The sequence below is a fragment of the Tamandua tetradactyla genome, chromosome 2 (assembly GCF_023851605.1).
Source record: "Tamandua tetradactyla isolate mTamTet1 chromosome 2, mTamTet1.pri, whole genome shotgun sequence".
Taxonomy (NCBI): Eukaryota; Metazoa; Chordata; class Mammalia; order Pilosa; family Myrmecophagidae; genus Tamandua; species Tamandua tetradactyla.
The window spans coordinates 3,931,097-3,949,161 of record NC_135328.1 but is presented as its reverse complement, the minus strand read 5'-3'; the positions used below and the strand labels follow the sequence as shown (position 1 = coordinate 3,949,161).

The following is an 18,065-nucleotide window of genomic DNA, read 5'->3' as shown; positions in this document are numbered from 1 at the left end:
GAACAACAACAAAAAAAGACAAGAGAGAGAGATTTGGAGGCCAATATAGAAATGATGATTATCGGTAAGGGTAACCGAAAGGACAGAAAGGCAGAAAAATATTAGATCTGATAAATAAAAGCCAAGGAATAAAATGGCTGAAGGACAGCTTTTACAGTAATAACACTGAATGTTAATGGATTAAACTCCTCAACAAAAGGACACAGACTGACAGAACAGATAAAAAAATATGATCCATCCATATGCTGTTTACAAGAGGCTCACTTTAGACACAAAGATACAAATAAGTCGAAAGTGAATGGATGGAAAAAGATATTCCACGCAAGCAATAACTGCATTTTAAAAAGCAGGAGTAGCTACACTAATACCACAAAAAACAGACTTTAAATGCAAAGATGTTATCAAAGGCAAGGAAAGGCTCTATATAATTAATAAAAGGGGCAACCCACCAAGAAGAAATGACCATCATAAATGTTTATGCACCCAATCAAGGTGCTCCAAAGTACATGAGGCAAGTAAACACTGGCAAAATTGAAGGAAGCACTAGAGACTTTACATTAAAAGTGGGAGATTTCAACACACCACTCTTTTCAATAGACAGAAATAGAGAATAAGGAAATAGTGAACCTAAATAATATGAAAATGAATTACACCTAACAGACATATATAAATCACTGTATGCCCAAATAGCAGGATATATTCTTACCAAGCCCTCATGGAACATTCTCCAGGATAGATCATATATATAGTGGAGCATAAAACAGGTCTTAATAATTTTAAAAACAATGAAATTATTCAAAACGCATTCTCCAATCACAATAGTATGAAGCTGGAAATCAATAATCACCTAAGAACCGAAACTTTCACAAATATATAGAGGTTAAACAACATTCTTAAACAACCTGCAGGTCAAAGAAGAAGTAGTGAGAGATATCAGTAAGTATCTGGAGATTAAAGAAAACGAGAATACAACATATCAAAACTTACGGAATGCAGCAGTGGAGAGGGAAATTTATACCTCTCAACACCTACATTAAAAAGGAAGAAAGAGCAAAAACCAAAAGCCTAACTGACCAGCTCAAGAAACTAGACAAAGAGCTGCAATCTAACCCTAAAACAAGTAAAAAAAAAATTAAGTAAGATTAAAGTGGAAATAACTGGAGAACAACAACAACAAAAAAAAACAGAGTAAAACCCAAAGTTAGTTCTTTGAGAAGATCAATAAGACTGTCAAACCCTTAGGCTAGTATTCTAGTTTGCTAGCTGCCGGAATGCAATATACCAGAAACGAATGGCTTTTAAAAAGAGGAATTTAATAAGTTGCTAGTATACAGTTCTAAAGCCGAGAAAATGTCCCAATTAAAGCAAGTCTATAGAAATGTACAATAACAGGCATCCAGGGAAAGATACCTTGATTCATGAAGGCTGATGAAGTTCAGGGTTTCTCTCTCAAGTGGAAGGGCACATGGCAAACAGTCAGAGTTTTTCTCTCACCTGGAAGGGCACATGGCAAACACGGCATCACCTGCTAGCTTCTTCTCCTGGCTTCGTGTTTCATGAAGCTCCCCAGGAGGCATTTTCCTTCTTAATCTCCTAAGGGTCACTGGCTGGTGGACTCTGCTTCTCGTGGCTATGTCATTCTGCTCTACTCTCTCTGAATCACCTATTCTCTAAAATGTTTCCTCTTTTATAGGACTCCAGTAAACCAATCAAAACCCACCCAAATGTGTGGCGGCACATCTCCCCTAATCCATCTTAACAACCACTCTTGATTGGGTTACATCTCCAGGGAGATGATCCAAATATCATCCAGATTCAAACATACAGTATTAAATAAGGATTATTCTGCCATTACAAAATGGGATTTTGATTAAAACATGGCTTTTCTAGGGTTCATACATCCTTTCGAACCAGCACAGCTAGATCAACAAAGTCTAAAACAAAGACGATGCAAATGAATAAAATCAAAAATAAATGAATAAAATAAAATACAATTGTATGCCAACAACCTAGAAGAAATGGAAAACTTCTTAGAAACACACAAACATCCCATACTGACTCAAGAAGAAACAGAAGACCTCAACAAACCAATCACAAGTAAAGAGATTCAATCAGTCATCATAAACTTTCCTACAAAGAAAAGCCCAGAACCAGATGGCTTCACAGGGGAATTTTAGCAACATTACAAGAAGCATTAACACTATTTCTGCTCAAATTCTTCCAAAAAAATGGAGAAAAAGGGAAATCTAACTCATTCTATGATACTAATATCACTCTAATACCAAAACCTAATAGAGATTACAAGAAAGGAAAACTGAAGGCCAATCTCCTAATTGAATATAGATGCAAAAATTCTCAACAAAATACTTCCAAATTGAATTCAACAGCACATTAAAAAAAAATACACACCACGATCAAGTGGGGTTTATTCCAGGCATGCAACAGTGGTTCAACACAAGAAAATTAATTAATATAACATACCACATTAATGAATCGAAAGGATAAAATCACATGATCAACTCGATTGATACTAAAAGGCATTCAACAAAATTCAGCCTCATTTCTTGATAAAAACAATTCAAAAGGTAGGTATTGAAGGAAATTTCCTCAATATAATAAAGGGCATATATGAAAAACCCACAACAAACATTGTACTCAATGGGGAGAGACTGAAAGCCTTTCCTCTGAGATGTGGAACGAGACAAGGATGTTCACTGTCACCTCTGTTATTCAACATTGTGTTAGAGGTTCTATTGAGAACAGTCAGGCAAGAAAAAGAAAAGGCATCCAAAAAGGAGAAGAGGTAAAACTCATTATTTGCAGATGACATGATCCTATATTTGGAAAATCCTAAGAAATCAACAAAGCTACTTGATAACAAACACATTCAGTAAAGTGGTGGGATGCAAGATCAACATGCAAAAATCAGTAGTGTTTCTATACACAAGGAGTGGGCTAACTGAGGAGGCAATTAAGAAAAAACATTTCATTCCCAATAGCAATTAAAAGAATCAAGTACCTAAGAATAAACTTAACCAAGGATATAAAGGACTTGTACTTAGAAAACTACAAAACATTGCTTAAAGAAATCAAAGAAAACCTAAATAGGTATAAACCTAAATAGGTATAAAGAGTTATTGCTAAATGTCATTAAGATGTTAATTGTACCAAAATTGGCCTGCAGATTCAACAAAATACCAAGCAAAATTCCAACAATCTATTTTGTAGAATTGAACAATTTAGTTATCAAATTTATTTGAAAGGGAAGGGGTCTTGAAAAGATAAAAACTCCCTAAGAAGAATGATGATGTGGGAGGACTTACAATTCCTGACTTTAAAGCTTATTATAAAGCCACAGTGGTCAAAACATCATGGTACTGGCACAAAGAGAGACATAATGATCAATGGAATTGAATTCAGTGTTCAGAAATAGATTTTTCAGATCTATGATCATTTGATTTTTTTTTTTTTTTTTTTTTTTTAAAGGAAAGACAGAGAGAAGGAAGGAAGGATAGAAGGAAGGAAGGGAAACATCTTTAAACATTTTCTTGTTTTATTGTATTTTGTTTTTCCGTTTTTTGTTACATGGGCTGGGGCCGGGAATCGAACCGAGGTCCTCCGGCATAGCAGGCAAGCACTTTGCCCGCTGAGCCACCGCGGCCCGCCCTGATCATTTGATTTTTGACAAGGCCTCCATATTCACTGAGCAGGGACTGAAAAGTCTCTTTAATAAATGGTGCTGGGCTAACTGGATATCCATATTCAAAGGAATGAATGAGAACTCCTACTTCACACCCTAGGCAAAAATTAACTCAAAGTGGATCAAAAACCTAAATGTAAGAGCCAGTACCATAAAACTCCTAAGAAGCAAATACAGGAAAACATCTTCAGGACTTAGCAATCGGAGGTATATACCACATTTTGTTTATCCATTCATCTGTTGATGGCATTTGGATTGTTTCCAACTTTTGGCAATTGTGAATAATGCTACTATGAACATCGTGTGCAAATGTCTGTTCACATCCCTGCTTTCAGATCTTCTGGGTATATGCTGAGTAGCAGAATTGCCGGGTCACAGGGCAACTCAATATTTAGTTTTCTGAGGAACTGCCAAACTGTCTTCCACAATGGCTGTACCTTTTTATATTCCCACCAGCAGTGAATAAGCGTTCTTGTTTCTCCATGTCCTCTCCAACACTTATAATTTGCTGTTTAATAGTGGCCTTATATGTTATGGGGTGTTTGGTTTTCTTTCTTTGTGTCTATTCATAATTTTCTTCTCAGGGTAAAGAAAATGGTCTAAAAGTGACTGTGATGATGACTGTACAACAAAGTGATGATACTGTAAGATACTGAGTGTATATTTTGGATGGAATAGATGATAAATATATCTCAATAAAATCAGCAAAAAAAAAAAAAAAAACTACTGTTCATCAAAGGACATTGCAAAGAAAATGAAAACCTAAGCTACAGAAGGGAGAAAATAGCTGCAAATCAAATATTGAATAAGGGTTTAAGACCAGGAATAAATGTAGAACTGCTACAACTCAATAACCAAATAGACAAATTAAAAATGAACAAAGGACATTATTAAATATTTCTCCAAAAAAGACATACAAATGGGCAATAAGCTCTACTTTCTTAGTCATTAGGGAAATGTAAATCAAACCACAATGAGATACCACCTTATACCCACTAGAAAGCTATATGAGCAGATATTTATCTTTCTGATACCTGTATGAGTCATCTTTCATTGGTGACCATGACACCTGCATGGTCTAGGTTGACTCTTCTTTGCCATCCTTCTCTGAAAGTGGTAGTTGGTGTCATCCCCTGGCAGTACGGGACAGCAAACTAGTTCACCAACAAACACTCAAGGCATGGTAGAAGGACAAGGGATTGGCAGTTTCGTCAACCCAGTGTTGTGTCAGATAACTAAGGGATGGTGGGCAGGCTGAGATGCTGACCTCCCTCTAGCCAGATGGGAACAAGTGTTAACAAGAAGGAATGGTGCTATGGAAGAGAACAGAGATGTGGGAGATGGGAGCCAAACAGGAAAACTACACCCTGACTCCTGGCCACCTGTGCGCCTACTCTACCCAACAACCTCCAAAGTATCTCAAAGTTTGTAAAGACTCCTGAGGGGAAGGCTGGGGTCCCATGCAGGGAACTGTGCCCAAACTAGGCTGCTTGTAGCTGTTAGTGAGACACGTTTTTCACTCAAGGCAATACTATCCATGGTAATATTTAAAATTTAACTGTTGGGTGGGCCGTGGAGGCTCAACAGGCAGAGTTCTTGCCTGCTATGCCAGAGACCCAGGTTTGATTCCCGGTACCTACCCGTACAAAAAAATATAAATAAATAAATAAATCAGCTGTTGAAATGAGATCTTTTTTACAAAAGGAAATACAAAAGTTAAAAGAAAGATGGGGTGAAAACGAGGGGATTTCCATGCAGCTATGTTAATGTATCTGTGTTATACGAGGGCGCATTAAAGACACAGATGTCTCCTGGGGAAGCTAATCACTGATCTCCTACTGTGATTTTTGCCCACTTTTAGCAGGAAAACCAAAAGAACAGGAATAGACACAAATCCATGCCTCAGTCTGGATTAATGGAAGCATGACAGTGGCATTCAGAACCACAGAGGACATCCTAAATAGTAAACCCACCAGGAAGACTGTTTCTGAGGCAATAACTATCCTTAGGGTAAAAGTGAAAGTTATGGATATATAACCCCATCCTTGGGTAGGATATAGATGATATGGTCTAGTCTTGGACATCATTGCAGATGTTCATGAAACAAGGGGTTCCCCAGTAAAAGATACCCCTGCTCCCTTTTGTTGTCTCTGAGGCTGACAGCGAGGAATCTGGTAGTACAGCTTCACTGCAATGTCCTGCTTCAAAGGAGAAACAGCAGCATGGTGTCAGCTGTTTTCACAGCTGAGGCAGCTGAGATGGACAGAAGCCCAGAGGAAGAAGGCAAGAGGACCATAGGGTAAAACAAAAATGACAAGGGTAAGACCTGGGAGGGGGCACAGTGGATTACTAAAATGGGAAAGACAAAGCGGAAACTGATGGGATCCCTGCAGAACAACTCACCTGTGCTATCGGGCAGAAGGGGTCCCTCTTAAATTAGAGGTTAAGGTCCTGATATGAGCCATAAAGGAGCAGGAAGAAGAGGACTCAGAGGTTTGGAAAGACTTAGAATCTGGCATAGTTGCCTCCTGCGTCCACAGAAACAGCCCATAGAAGTTGGACACATTGTTTGCTAAGGTTTTCCTGTGTTCTGACCTGGGACCACGAGGAAGACAATACGAAGCGGGGACATAAAGAGTTGGACAGGACATTGATCTCCCTCAGCCACACCGCTTCTTACTTCCTTAAAAAAAAATGGTTATGGGTGGGGCCTAGTTCTCCAGGTCCCAACTGGGGTTTGGTGGTCCTGTGCCCCATTACAGTAGAAGAGGGAAGGGGGAGGAGAATCCACACCTTCAAGGAACCCTTAGATACATGTGCCAAAGTGACAGTAATGTTGTGCTCCTGCAGGGGTAAAGACAGACTGGTGGCATTAGTGAATGTGGGCCAAGACATGGTGGCACATGGCAGGGTTTGGGTGGGGGCCAATGGGCCATTTCTGGCACTGATGATCACAGTTACTACCAATGAATGTATGATACGTATTAACATCTTGGCTGCCTGAGTAATTTGGGTGGCAGATGGGAATGGACATGCCCTATACTTAGTCTTGAATTCTTTGTTGTGAGTGAGCATTACCCCTCAGAGGAGGTAGTGTTCCTCAAGCCCCACTGGGTTATTTAACATAAGTAATACAGAACACAAGGTGGGGAAAAGAACATTTACCATACTGGTTCAGCATGTGCTGCAGGCAGGAGTGTTAAGAAACATTTCGTCACAGTTTAACCGCCCACTCTGGCCTGAAAAATGGCCTCAGAGCCTGAAGGCTGACAACAGATTTTCAGCTAATTAAATGCTGAGATGTTCATCCTTGGCCTCTGGGGTACCCAATATCACTGCTGTCACCAAGGTGGTAGAAGCCTACCAAGGTGGTAGAAGCCTACACAGGGGACAGCTATGTTGTTACTGACCTGGTGGATACCTTTTCTTCAATCCCTCGGCTGGACAAAACTCAGAGCCAATTTCTATTCATGTGAAACAGCCTGCAGTATACATTTAATGTTTTTCCTCAGAGATATCTCAGTTCTCCTGCAATATGTCACCAGCGTGTAGGGCCAGACTTGCAATAAACCCAATTACCCCAATAAGTACTTGTTACCTACTATAACAATAACATCCCCCTTGCAGGTACCACTAAGGAACTGGTTGAGCAGGTCCCATATACAGTCATAGATATTATGACAATTGCAGATTGGGCAATCAATTCTGACAGGCCAGAGGTCTGCTGGACAGATGTACCTTTTAGGGTTCACTTGGGCCAGTACTCAGAGAAGGATACCAGACAGAGTCAAGCAGAAGTTACAGTCACTGGAAGCTCACGCTACCAAGAACATGGACCAACAGCTAATAGGCCTGTCTGGCTAATGGAGACAACTTGTGCCACATCTGGACATTCTTTTAGTTGAGGTCAGAAAGGCAGTTACCTTTAACTGGGCCCCAACAATAGCATGTTCTACAGTCTGTGCAATTCCTACCCACGTAGACTGCAGTCTGTAGAAGAAGAAACCACTACTAGAGTGCACCTACCTCTCAGGTTTTGGAGATACACATTCGGCAAGATGGTCACTAGGTACACCCCCCTTCAAACGGTAGCTTTTAAGTATTGCTGGGTCTTAGTGGAGACTGTTTACCCAATGATGTGGCCAATGTGGATGAAAGCCAGAACTGCCTATCCTCACATGGGAACTCACTAACCTTACAAATAAAGCAGGACAGGCTCAACAAAGCTCCATCATTACATGAAATCATTCATCCAAGGCCAGTCCTCACTAGTGCAGGCAACTGGCTCTAAGAACAAAAAGCTGGTTTACTGGAGGGGTATGATAAAACTGCAGGGGATGGTTCTGCCTCTCACCTGGCTAAGTGGAGTCCACAGTCTGAGGACATTTCTTCTGATGCTATGGCTTGATTCATGTAGGAAACTGGAAAACTCAAAACTGAGTTTTGAGTTCAGTGGAATGCTACAGCCATCCATTCCAAGGATGGTCACCTTCTGACTGAGACTAGAAAAGGATGTTCTGCCCAATGGCAGTAGTGATGGCTGTGCAGGACACTCCAACAAACTTCCTGTGGTAGTTAGGCTCAGGTGTCAACTTGGCCAGGTGATGGTGCCTAGTTCTGCTGCTGTGGACTTGAACCATTAGCATGTGAAACTCATCTATGGCTGATTACATGTGCAGTCCACTAACTGGAGTGCCTTCCTCAATGAATGATGTTTAATTTAATTTGCTGGAGGTATAAAAGAGGTCAGAAGAGTGCTCAACCCAGTAAAGCCCAAGAGCTCAGCATTCCTCATCTCAGCACTCAGCTCAGCTCAGACATTGGGAGAATCAGAACGGAATTGCCCCAGGGAAAGCTGCTGGAACCCAGAAGCTAGGAGAGAAGGCCAGCAGACATCACCCTATGCCTTCCTGTGTAAGAGAGAAACTCAGATGAAAGTTAGCTGCCTATCCTCTGAAGAACTATCAAGTTTTTAACTAAATAAATCCCCTTTTATTAAAAGCCAATCCAATCTCTGGTGTTTCATTCTGGCAGCTTTGGCAGACTAAAACACTTCCTGATGCACAATTACAGGCTCATGGGCTGTTGCAAATGGGCTAGCCATATGGTCCAGTCACCAAGAAAACAATTATTATACTTTCAGATACTCCCCTATGTGAGGAATGGAAGGACTGCAACAGCTTGCAACTGGGAAGAGAGCTATTTGACATCCATGTTGACAGCCATTTGAAGGAGAAAATGAATTAAGTTTCTGTGCTGCCATTATTGCCTGCTGTACCTACTATAAAAGAGGGCAAGGAAATTATGAGGATTCACTCTAGAAGAAATAGAGGCCCAAGAAACAACATAGTCTTATGACTCTTACCAATGAGTGCAGGACACACAACCTGACAAAGTGGGCCCTGTCAGTCAAGGCTTATTCCCTGAATGAGTGTGGCAACTTGACCTGAACTCATTTGTGACCTGGACTCATTTGTGGTCACGCATTGCAGAAGTGTCTCACTGCCAGACACACATACTCTGAATATGAGACATCAATCCCATATTTGGTTGCTAGGACTACCTCGGAAAAGCCTAGGTTTGGATAGCAAACCTCTGCTATGTGTTTGGATATCCAACTAGACACCAGTCAATCAAGACACTAATTTACAAGGTGGGCCACGGTGGCTGAGCAAGAAAGTTCTTGCCTGCCATGCCAGAGACCCAGGTTAAATTCTCAGTGCCTGCCCATGCAAAAAAAAAAAAAAAAAGATACTAATTTCCAGCATAAGCAACCCAGCAATGGCCACATTCCCATGGCATAACATGGACATTTCATTATCCTTACGAACCCCCCCAAAAATGGGTCATTTGCTTGGAATGGAATGGAAAACTTAACTTACAATTATTCAAAGGCCATCAAAAAGTCTTGGATATTAAACACACAGCACAGTGGAAGAGAAACACTGCACTGCAAATAGGGAAACTGGACAGAATGGAGATCCAGGGAGTGGCTTGAATAGGCTATGCCTGTGCAATCACAATCTTAGTATATGCTACAACTCTTTCTTCTTTTTCCTGCTGGCATGCGCTCCCCCAGGGTGGTTTGTGGTCTGGGTTGAAGGGTGTTACTGTAAAGGACCCCAGATTCCAATCCTGGACTCCTGGACTCCAAGAGGAGGTAGCAACAGAATGGCAAGGTACTAAGGTTCCTCTGGTTACATCTATAACACACCAACTTTTCAGTTCTGGTAGGCAATATCACAGGCTCTGCCAAACTTGTTCAGTGGGTGATTTCACTTCCTGAATTAAATGATCAGGGCTGGAAAGTATGGATTAAACAACATAGGCAGTATATCTTCACAGAAGTGCTGCTTTGGGACTTTGACATGACATACAGCCTGGGCAATTCTCATCTCAAGTCATCTGGCAAGAGTAGCTTTAGTAAACAACATAGGCAGTGGATCTTCACAGAAGTGCTGCTTTGGGACTTTGACATGACATACAGCCTGGGCAATCCTCATCTCAAGTCATCTGGCAAGAGTAACTTTACCTTTGAATCTATGTATGAGTGGGGATGGGATAGGGGCATGTACTGTCCCTTTCTCCTCCCAATTAGCTAACAGTAATGGTCAACTCCTCACCCATGGGTCCCAATGATAAAGGCATTTGTTAGAGCCACCAACCAAACCAACTGTTGCCTCTTGCCAGAATTTGAAGTGAGACATTGGGCTTTCTCTCCACCTCATTCCAGCCAAACTTTCAATGTGGTATATCACACAAGCCTAGTGGATGTACAATTCAGTGTCTCAAAGAAACCATTCTCTAGATGAGTATGATAGAATCCACTGGAAATGGAGTTGTTTTTTTGCAGTCAAAGGATTTCCCATGAAGAGCACCACAAGCTTGGAGGAGAACAGTTCCCTATGCAATGAAAACATAAATGGCACTGGGCCATACCTGGGAGAAGCTCCTAATTACTACTGTAGCCAAATGGTATGGTTTGATTCCAAGGATGGTAGCTTTGAGCCCAATTTTAATGTTACTATGGGAAGCAACACTACTGCACTATATGAAAAAGTAACCCAATGTACAAAAACTGGAACCTACAGATGGGACACTGGAGAATCAAGTATGTTGACCATAACAAAGGTCTAGAAATCTATACGTGTCTCCCTGGGCCACAGCACTGTAAAGTTGCTTGGGCAGACATTAAGTCTGGGCTCACCTTGCCTGGCAATGTTAGCTCCCTATTTAGCTGCACTGTCAGGAAGAAGGGGTAGTAGACATCACCAACATCAACATGTACTGTTCAAACAAGGTGGTTAAATGGGCTTTTACTGAATGTTATGGATAATGGCAAAGTGCTGATGCTCAGCTAATGAAAAAGAAAGAAAGATACCTGTTTGTCACCAACTGGTAGGTCAAGGGTGACTACAATAACACTGGCATTAAGAAAAGTCTGATTCTTAGTGCATGTGGGAATCACTTGTATAACATCTTCCTTCCATACTAGTGGAGGCAATGCAGTTTAGGATATGTAGCTCTTAACACCACTCAAGAAAGAAACAAAACATATCATTCTCTAAAATCCCCAACATGGCCTCTTTTGTACATCATAGCCATCACATAAGAGGTAATTGCTTCTTGCAACACAGCTGTGCCTTCGATGAGGCAGTGTGGATCCTGATCCCCTGAATCAGGATAAATGAAAAGCAAGAGGCTATTTATAACATGTCTAGCATCACTGAAAGGGAATTTAATCCTATACTTGATTTATTGGAACTACTCCAACAGATGATAGTGCCACATAGCTTTTCTCTCTAAAATCTCTGCCAGTTACAAGGAAAATTCTGCCAGACACAATCTTAAAGAACACACAGCTCAGGAACTAAATTCCAGATACATACAACACATTAAAATATTCAAATGCACAGCATGTAACAAAAGATTACAAAACAAAGAAACAGGAAATGGTGGCCCGTCCACAGGTAGACAACATGGGGAAAAAAAGAAAAACAGACTTCAGACATATCAGACAAAACTTTTAAAAAATTATATTAGATATGCTCAAAAAGATAAAACAAAACTTGGAAAAAGAACTAAAGGATATAAAAAAATTATATATGAACAAAATGAGAATATCAGCAAAGACAGATATGAAAATTTTGGAAAGAAACAGAGATGATGACCACGGTAACTGAAATTCAAAATTCCAAAAAGGTTTAATAGCAGATTGGAGATGGCAGAAGAAAGAATCTATGAACAGAATGATAAAGTAACTGAAATGATTCAGTGGTAGAACAGAAAGAAGAAAGAAAGGTGAACAAGCATAAGAAACCTCTGGGACACCATCAAGCACAACAAGATACGTTATGGAAGTCACAGAAGGAGAAGAAAGAGAAAAACAGTTAAAAGGAATATTAGAAGGGAAAAAGAACAAGAAAGGAGGAGGGGCCAAGATGGCGGCTTAGTAATGTGCGCGTTTTAGTGCGTCCTCCAGAACAACTACTAAATAACCAGAAACAGTTCAGAACAGCTCCCGGAGCCACGACAGTGACCAGACACACAACGTACCCCAATCTGGACCAGCTGGACCGGCTGCGAGTCTCCGGAACAGTGAGTTCCCCAAGCCACGGCGGCCGGGGGCCGGTGCCTGGCGCCCCTCCCTCACAGGCGGCTTCCCGGAGGGAAAGGAAAGAGACTCTAACAGTAGCAGGGACTGAGTCCAAACAAACACCAATTGTGGTATTAATAAACAAATTCTGACTACTAAAAATAGGCCCCCAGCTTAGGCGAAACTGGTTAAGGCGGAGGTTGTCTATTGGGCTAACCGAAAAAGAGGAAAGAGGATGAAACGGAGGCTTTTGTGGCTGTTTCTACAGAAGCTTGGCGGCCTCTGGATTCAGCGGTGGGATTACACAGGCTGCAACTGCCCCAGGCATACGCAGAAACAGGCTGCTTTCAGGGGTGTCTCCCGCCTGAGCCTTCCCCAGGGGAGGGGTGAAATGCAATACAGGTGGAATCTCTCTCTCAAGGAATTCAGATCCCAGGGCTTGGCAATTTGAAGCCATTAAAACCAGCCTACAACCTCTCCTCTGTCTCCACCACACCCCCAGCAGGGAGAGTCTTCCAAAGTTAAAGGAGCCACAACATCTTTTGCTGGTGGGACCCACAGACAGACAAGCGCCACATACTGGGCAGGATAAGAAAAACAGAGCCCAGAGACTTCACAGGAAAGTCTTTCAACCTGCTGGGTCTCACCCTCAGGGAAAACTGACGCAAGTGACTCTTTCCCCCCAAAAGGAAGCCAGTTTAGTCCGGGAAAACCCAGCTGGAGTCTGTAATACCTATGTAGGCCCTCCTAAGGGTGGGGAGGGAAAACGCACCTTACAAGCAGGACAAGAAACAAGAAAACAAGAACTGAAAAATTACCCTCTGTGTAACAAAACTTAGGCTAGAGGCCCAGAAAAAGCTGAACTGAAGGTCAAAGAACAGATAGACAACAAACTCATCCAGCAAGAAAACCCTAGGTAAGATAAGAGAAAGCAATCTCCAGAATAAACTAATTAAGGTAATTAAATGTCCAGATTTCAGCAAAAAATAACAAATCACACCAGGAAAATGGGAGATATGGCCCAGTCAAAGGAACAAACCAATAGTTCAAATGAGATACAGGAGCTGAAACAACTAATTCTGAATATACGAGCAGAAATGGAAAACCTCTTCAAAAACCAAATCAATGAATTGAGGGAGGACATGAAGAAGGCAAGGAATGAACAAAAAGAAGAAATGGAAAGTCTGAAAAAACAAATCACAGAACTTATGGGAATGAAAGATACAGTAGAAGAGATGAAAAAAACAATGGAAACCTACAATGGTAGATTTCAAGAGGTAGAAGTTAGAATTAGTGAACTGGAGGAATGAACAACTGAAATCCAAAAAGAAACAGAAACTATAGGGAAAAGAATGGAAAAATATGAGCAGGGGCTCAGGGAACTGAATGATAATATGAAGCGCACAAATATACATGTTGTGGGTGTCCCGGAAGGAGAAGAGAAGGGAAAAGGAGGAGAAAAACTAACGGAAGAAATTATCACTGAAAATTTCCCAACTCTTAGGAAAGAGCTAAAATTACAGATCCAAGAAGTGCAGCGCACCCCAAAGAGAATAGATCCAAATAGATGTTCTCCAAGACACTTACTAGTTAGAATGTCAGAGGTCAAAGAGAAAGAGAGGATCGTGAAAGCAGCAAGAGAAAAGCAATTCATCACATACAAGGGAAACCCAATAAGACTATGTGTAGATTTCTCAGCAGAAACCATGGAGGCAAGAAGACAGTGGGATGATATATTTAAATTACTAAAAGAGAAAAACTGCCAACTAAGAATTCTATATCCAGCAAATATGTCCTTCAAAAATGAGGGAGAAATTAAAACATTTTCAGACAAAAAGTCACTGAGAGAATTTGTGACCAAGAGACCAGCTCTGCAAGAAATACTAAAGGGAACACTAGAGTCAGATACGAAAAGACAGAAGAGAGAGGTATGGAGAAGAATGTAGAAAGAAAGTCAGATATGATATATAAAATACAAAGGCAAAATGGTAGAGGAAAGTACTACCCAAACAATAATAACACTTAATGTTAATGGACTGAACTCCCCAATCAAAAGACATAGACTGGCAGAATGGATTAAAAAACAGGATCCTTCTACATGCTGTCTACAGGAAACACATCTTAGACCCAAAGATATACATAGGTTGAAAGTGAAAGCTTGGGAAAAGATATTTCATGCAAATAACAACCAGAAAAGAGCAGGAGTAGCTATACTAATATCCAACAAATTAGACTTCAAATGTAAAACAGTTAAAAGAGACAAAGAAGGACACTATCTACTAATAAAAGGAACAATTAAACAAGAAGAAATAACAATCATAAATATTTGTGCACCAAACCAGAATGCCCCAAAATACGTGAGGAATACACAGCAAATACTGAAAAGGGAAATAGACACATCTACCATAACAGTTGGAGACTTCAATTCCCCACTCTCATCAATGGATAGAACATCTAGACAGAGGATCAATAAAGAAACAGAGAATTTGAATATTACAATAAATGAGCTAGACTTAACTGACATTTATAGGACATTACATCCCACAACAGCAGGATACACCTTTTTCTCAAGTGCTCATGGATCATTCTCAAAGATAGACCATATGCTGGATCACAAAGCAAGTCTCAACAAATTTAAAAAGATTGAAATCATACACAACACTTTCTCAGATCATAAAGGAATGAAGTTGGAAATCAATAATAGGCGGAGTGCCAGAAAATTCACAAATACGTGGAGGCTCAACAACACACTCTTAAACAACGAGTGGGTCAAGGAAGAAATTACAAGAGAAATCAGTAAATATCTCGAGGCGAATGAAAACGAAAACACAACATATCAAAACTTATGGGACGCAGCAAAGGCAGTGCTAAGAGGGAAATTTATCGCCCTAAATGCCTATATCAAAAAAGAAGACAGGGCAAAAATTCAGGAATTAACTGTCCACTTGGAAGAACTGGAGAAAGAACAGCAAACTAACCCCAAAGCAAGCAAAAGGAAAGAAATAACAAAGATTAGAGCAGAAATAAATGAAATTGAGAGCATGAAAACAATAGAGAAAATCAATAAGACCAGAAGTTGGTTCTATGAGAAAATCAACAAGATTGATGGGCCCCTTAGCAAGACTGAGAAAAAGAAGAAGAGAGAGGACGCAAATAAATAAGATCAGAAATGGAAGGGGAGACATAATCACTGACCTCACAGAAATAAAGGAGGTAATAACAGGATACTATGAACAACTTTATGCTAATAAATACAACAATGTAGATGAAATGGACAAGTTCCTAGAAAGGCATGAACAACCAACTTTGACTCAAGAAGAAATAGATGACCTCAATAAACCAATCACAAGTAAAGAAATTGAATCAGTCATTCAAAAGCTTCCCAAAAGAAAAGTCCAGGAGCAGACGGCTTCACATGTGAATTCTACCAAACATTCCAGAAAGAATTAGTACCAACTCTGCTCAAACTCTTCAAAAAAATTGAAGTGGAGGGAAAGCTACCTAATTCATTCTATGAAGCCAACATCACCCTCATACCAAAACCAGGCAAAGATATTACAAAAAAAGAAAACTACAGACCAATCTCTCTAATGAATATAGATGCAAAAATCCTCAACAAAATTCTAGCAAATCGAATCCAGCAATACATTAAAAGAATTATACATCATGACCAAGTAGGATTCATCCCAGGTATGCAAGGATGGTTCAACATAAGAAAATCAATTAATGTAATACACCATATCAACAAATCAAAGCAGAAAAATCACATGATCATCTCAATTGATGCAGAGAAGGCATTTGACAAGATTCAACATCCTTTCCTGCTGAAAACACTTCAAAAGATAGGAATACAAGGGAACTTCCTTAAAATGATAGAGGGGATATATGAAAAACCCACAGCTGATATCATCCTCAATAGGGAAAAATTGAAAACTTTCCCCCTAAGATCAGGAACAAGACAAGGATGTCCATTATCACCACTATTAATCAACATCGTGTTGGAGGTTCTAGCCAGAGCAATTAGACAAGAAAAAGAAATACAAGGCATCAAAATAGGAAAGGAAGAAGTAAAACTATCACTGTTTGCAGACGATATGATATTATACGTCGAAAACCCGGAAAAATCCACAACAAAACTACTAGAGCTAATAAATGAGTACAGCAAAGTAGCAGGTTACAAGATCAACATTCAAAAATCTGTAGCATTTCTATACACTAGCAATGAACAAGCTGAGGGGGAAATCAAGAAATGAATCCCATTTACAATTGCAATTAAAAGAATAAAATACCTAGGAATAAATTTAACTAAAGAGACAAAAAACCTATACAAAGAAAACTACAAAAAACTGTTAAAAGAAATCACAGAAGGGAGAAGATGGCGGCTTAGTAAGACGCGCGGGTCTTAGTTCCTCCTCCAGAAAAGCAACTAAAGAAACAGAAACAATACAAAACAGCTCCCGGAGTCACGACAGAGACCAAAAAAGACAGCGTACCCCATTCTGGAACGGCTGAACGGGTAGGGAGAATCCACTGCTGTGAGATACCCGAGGGGTGCACGTTTTCCCGGCTGGGGTGGCTGGCGTCTGGGGTCCCCTCCACGCACGTGGCTCCCCGGTCTGACTGGGAACATTGGATAGCGGGGCCCTCCCGTCACACTTGGCGTCTCGGGCCAGCTGGGCAATTTGGACCGGCACTCCCCCAAGCCACGGCGGCCAGCGATCCCCGCCTCCACGCGCGGTTTCCCGGGCCGACTGCCCCGCAGACAAACGACCGCCACGAGCGCCACCTACTGGGCAGGAAAAGAAAAACAGAGCCCAGAGATTCCACAGAAAAACCTTTCAACCAGCTGGGTCCCACACCCAGGGAGATCTGATCAAATGCCCAGACACCAGCAGAAAATAATGGATGACGCTCGGAAAATTGAAGATATGGCCCAATCAAAGGAACAAACCAATAGTTCAAATGAGATACAGGAGCTGAGACAACTAATGCTGAATATACGAACAGAAATGGAAAAACTCTTCAAAAACCAAATCAATAAATTGAGGGAGGACATGAAGAAGATATGGGCTGAACAAAAAGAAGAAATAGAAAATCTGAAAAAACAAATCACAGAACTTGTGGGAGTGAAGGACAAAGAAGAAAAAATGGAAAAAACAGTGGATACCTACAATGGTAGATCTAAAGAGACAGAAGCTACAATTAGTGAACTGGAGGATGGAACAACTGAATTCCAAAAAGAAACAGAAACTATAGGGAAAAGAATGGAAAAACTTGAGCAGGGAATCAGGGAACTGAATGACAATATGAAGCGCACAAATATACGTGTTGTGGGTGTCCCAGAAGGAGAAGAGAAGGGAAAAGGAGGAGAAAAACTAATGGAAGAAATTATCACTGAAAATTTCCCAACTCTTATGAAAGACCTAAATATACAGATCCAAGAAGTGCAGCGCACCCCAAAGAGAATAGACCCAAATAGGCGTTCTCCAAGACATTTACTAGTTAGAATGTCAGAGGTCAAAGAGAAAGAGAGGATCTTGAAAGCAGCAAGAGAAAAACAATCTGTCACATACAAGGGAAACCCAATAAGACTATGTGTAGATTTCTCAGCAGAAACCATGGAAGCTAGAAGACAGTGGGATGATATATTTAAATCACTAAAAGAGAAAAACTGCCAACCAAGACTCCTATATCCAGCAAAATTGTCCTTCAAAAATGAAGGAGAAATTAAAACATTTATAGACAAAAAGTCACTGAGAGAATTTGTGA

General features: G+C 40.5%; 1 protein-coding gene across 5 annotated transcripts in view; it reads right to left on the bottom strand.

The window, feature by feature from the left end:
• Positions 1-18,065, bottom strand: part of LOC143665532 (zinc finger protein 879-like) — a 58,520-nt gene that overhangs the window by 16,700 nt on the left and 23,755 nt on the right. Inside the window, exon 1 of one of the 5 annotated variants that reach the window (XM_077139049.1) lies at positions 16,790-16,986. The exons of the other annotated variants lie outside the window; for them this stretch is intronic. The gene's annotated coding sequence lies outside the window, so the exon portion shown is untranslated. Of the gene's footprint in view, positions 1-16,789; positions 16,987-18,065 lie in introns of those variants that run through there. 5 annotated transcript variants of the gene reach the window in all.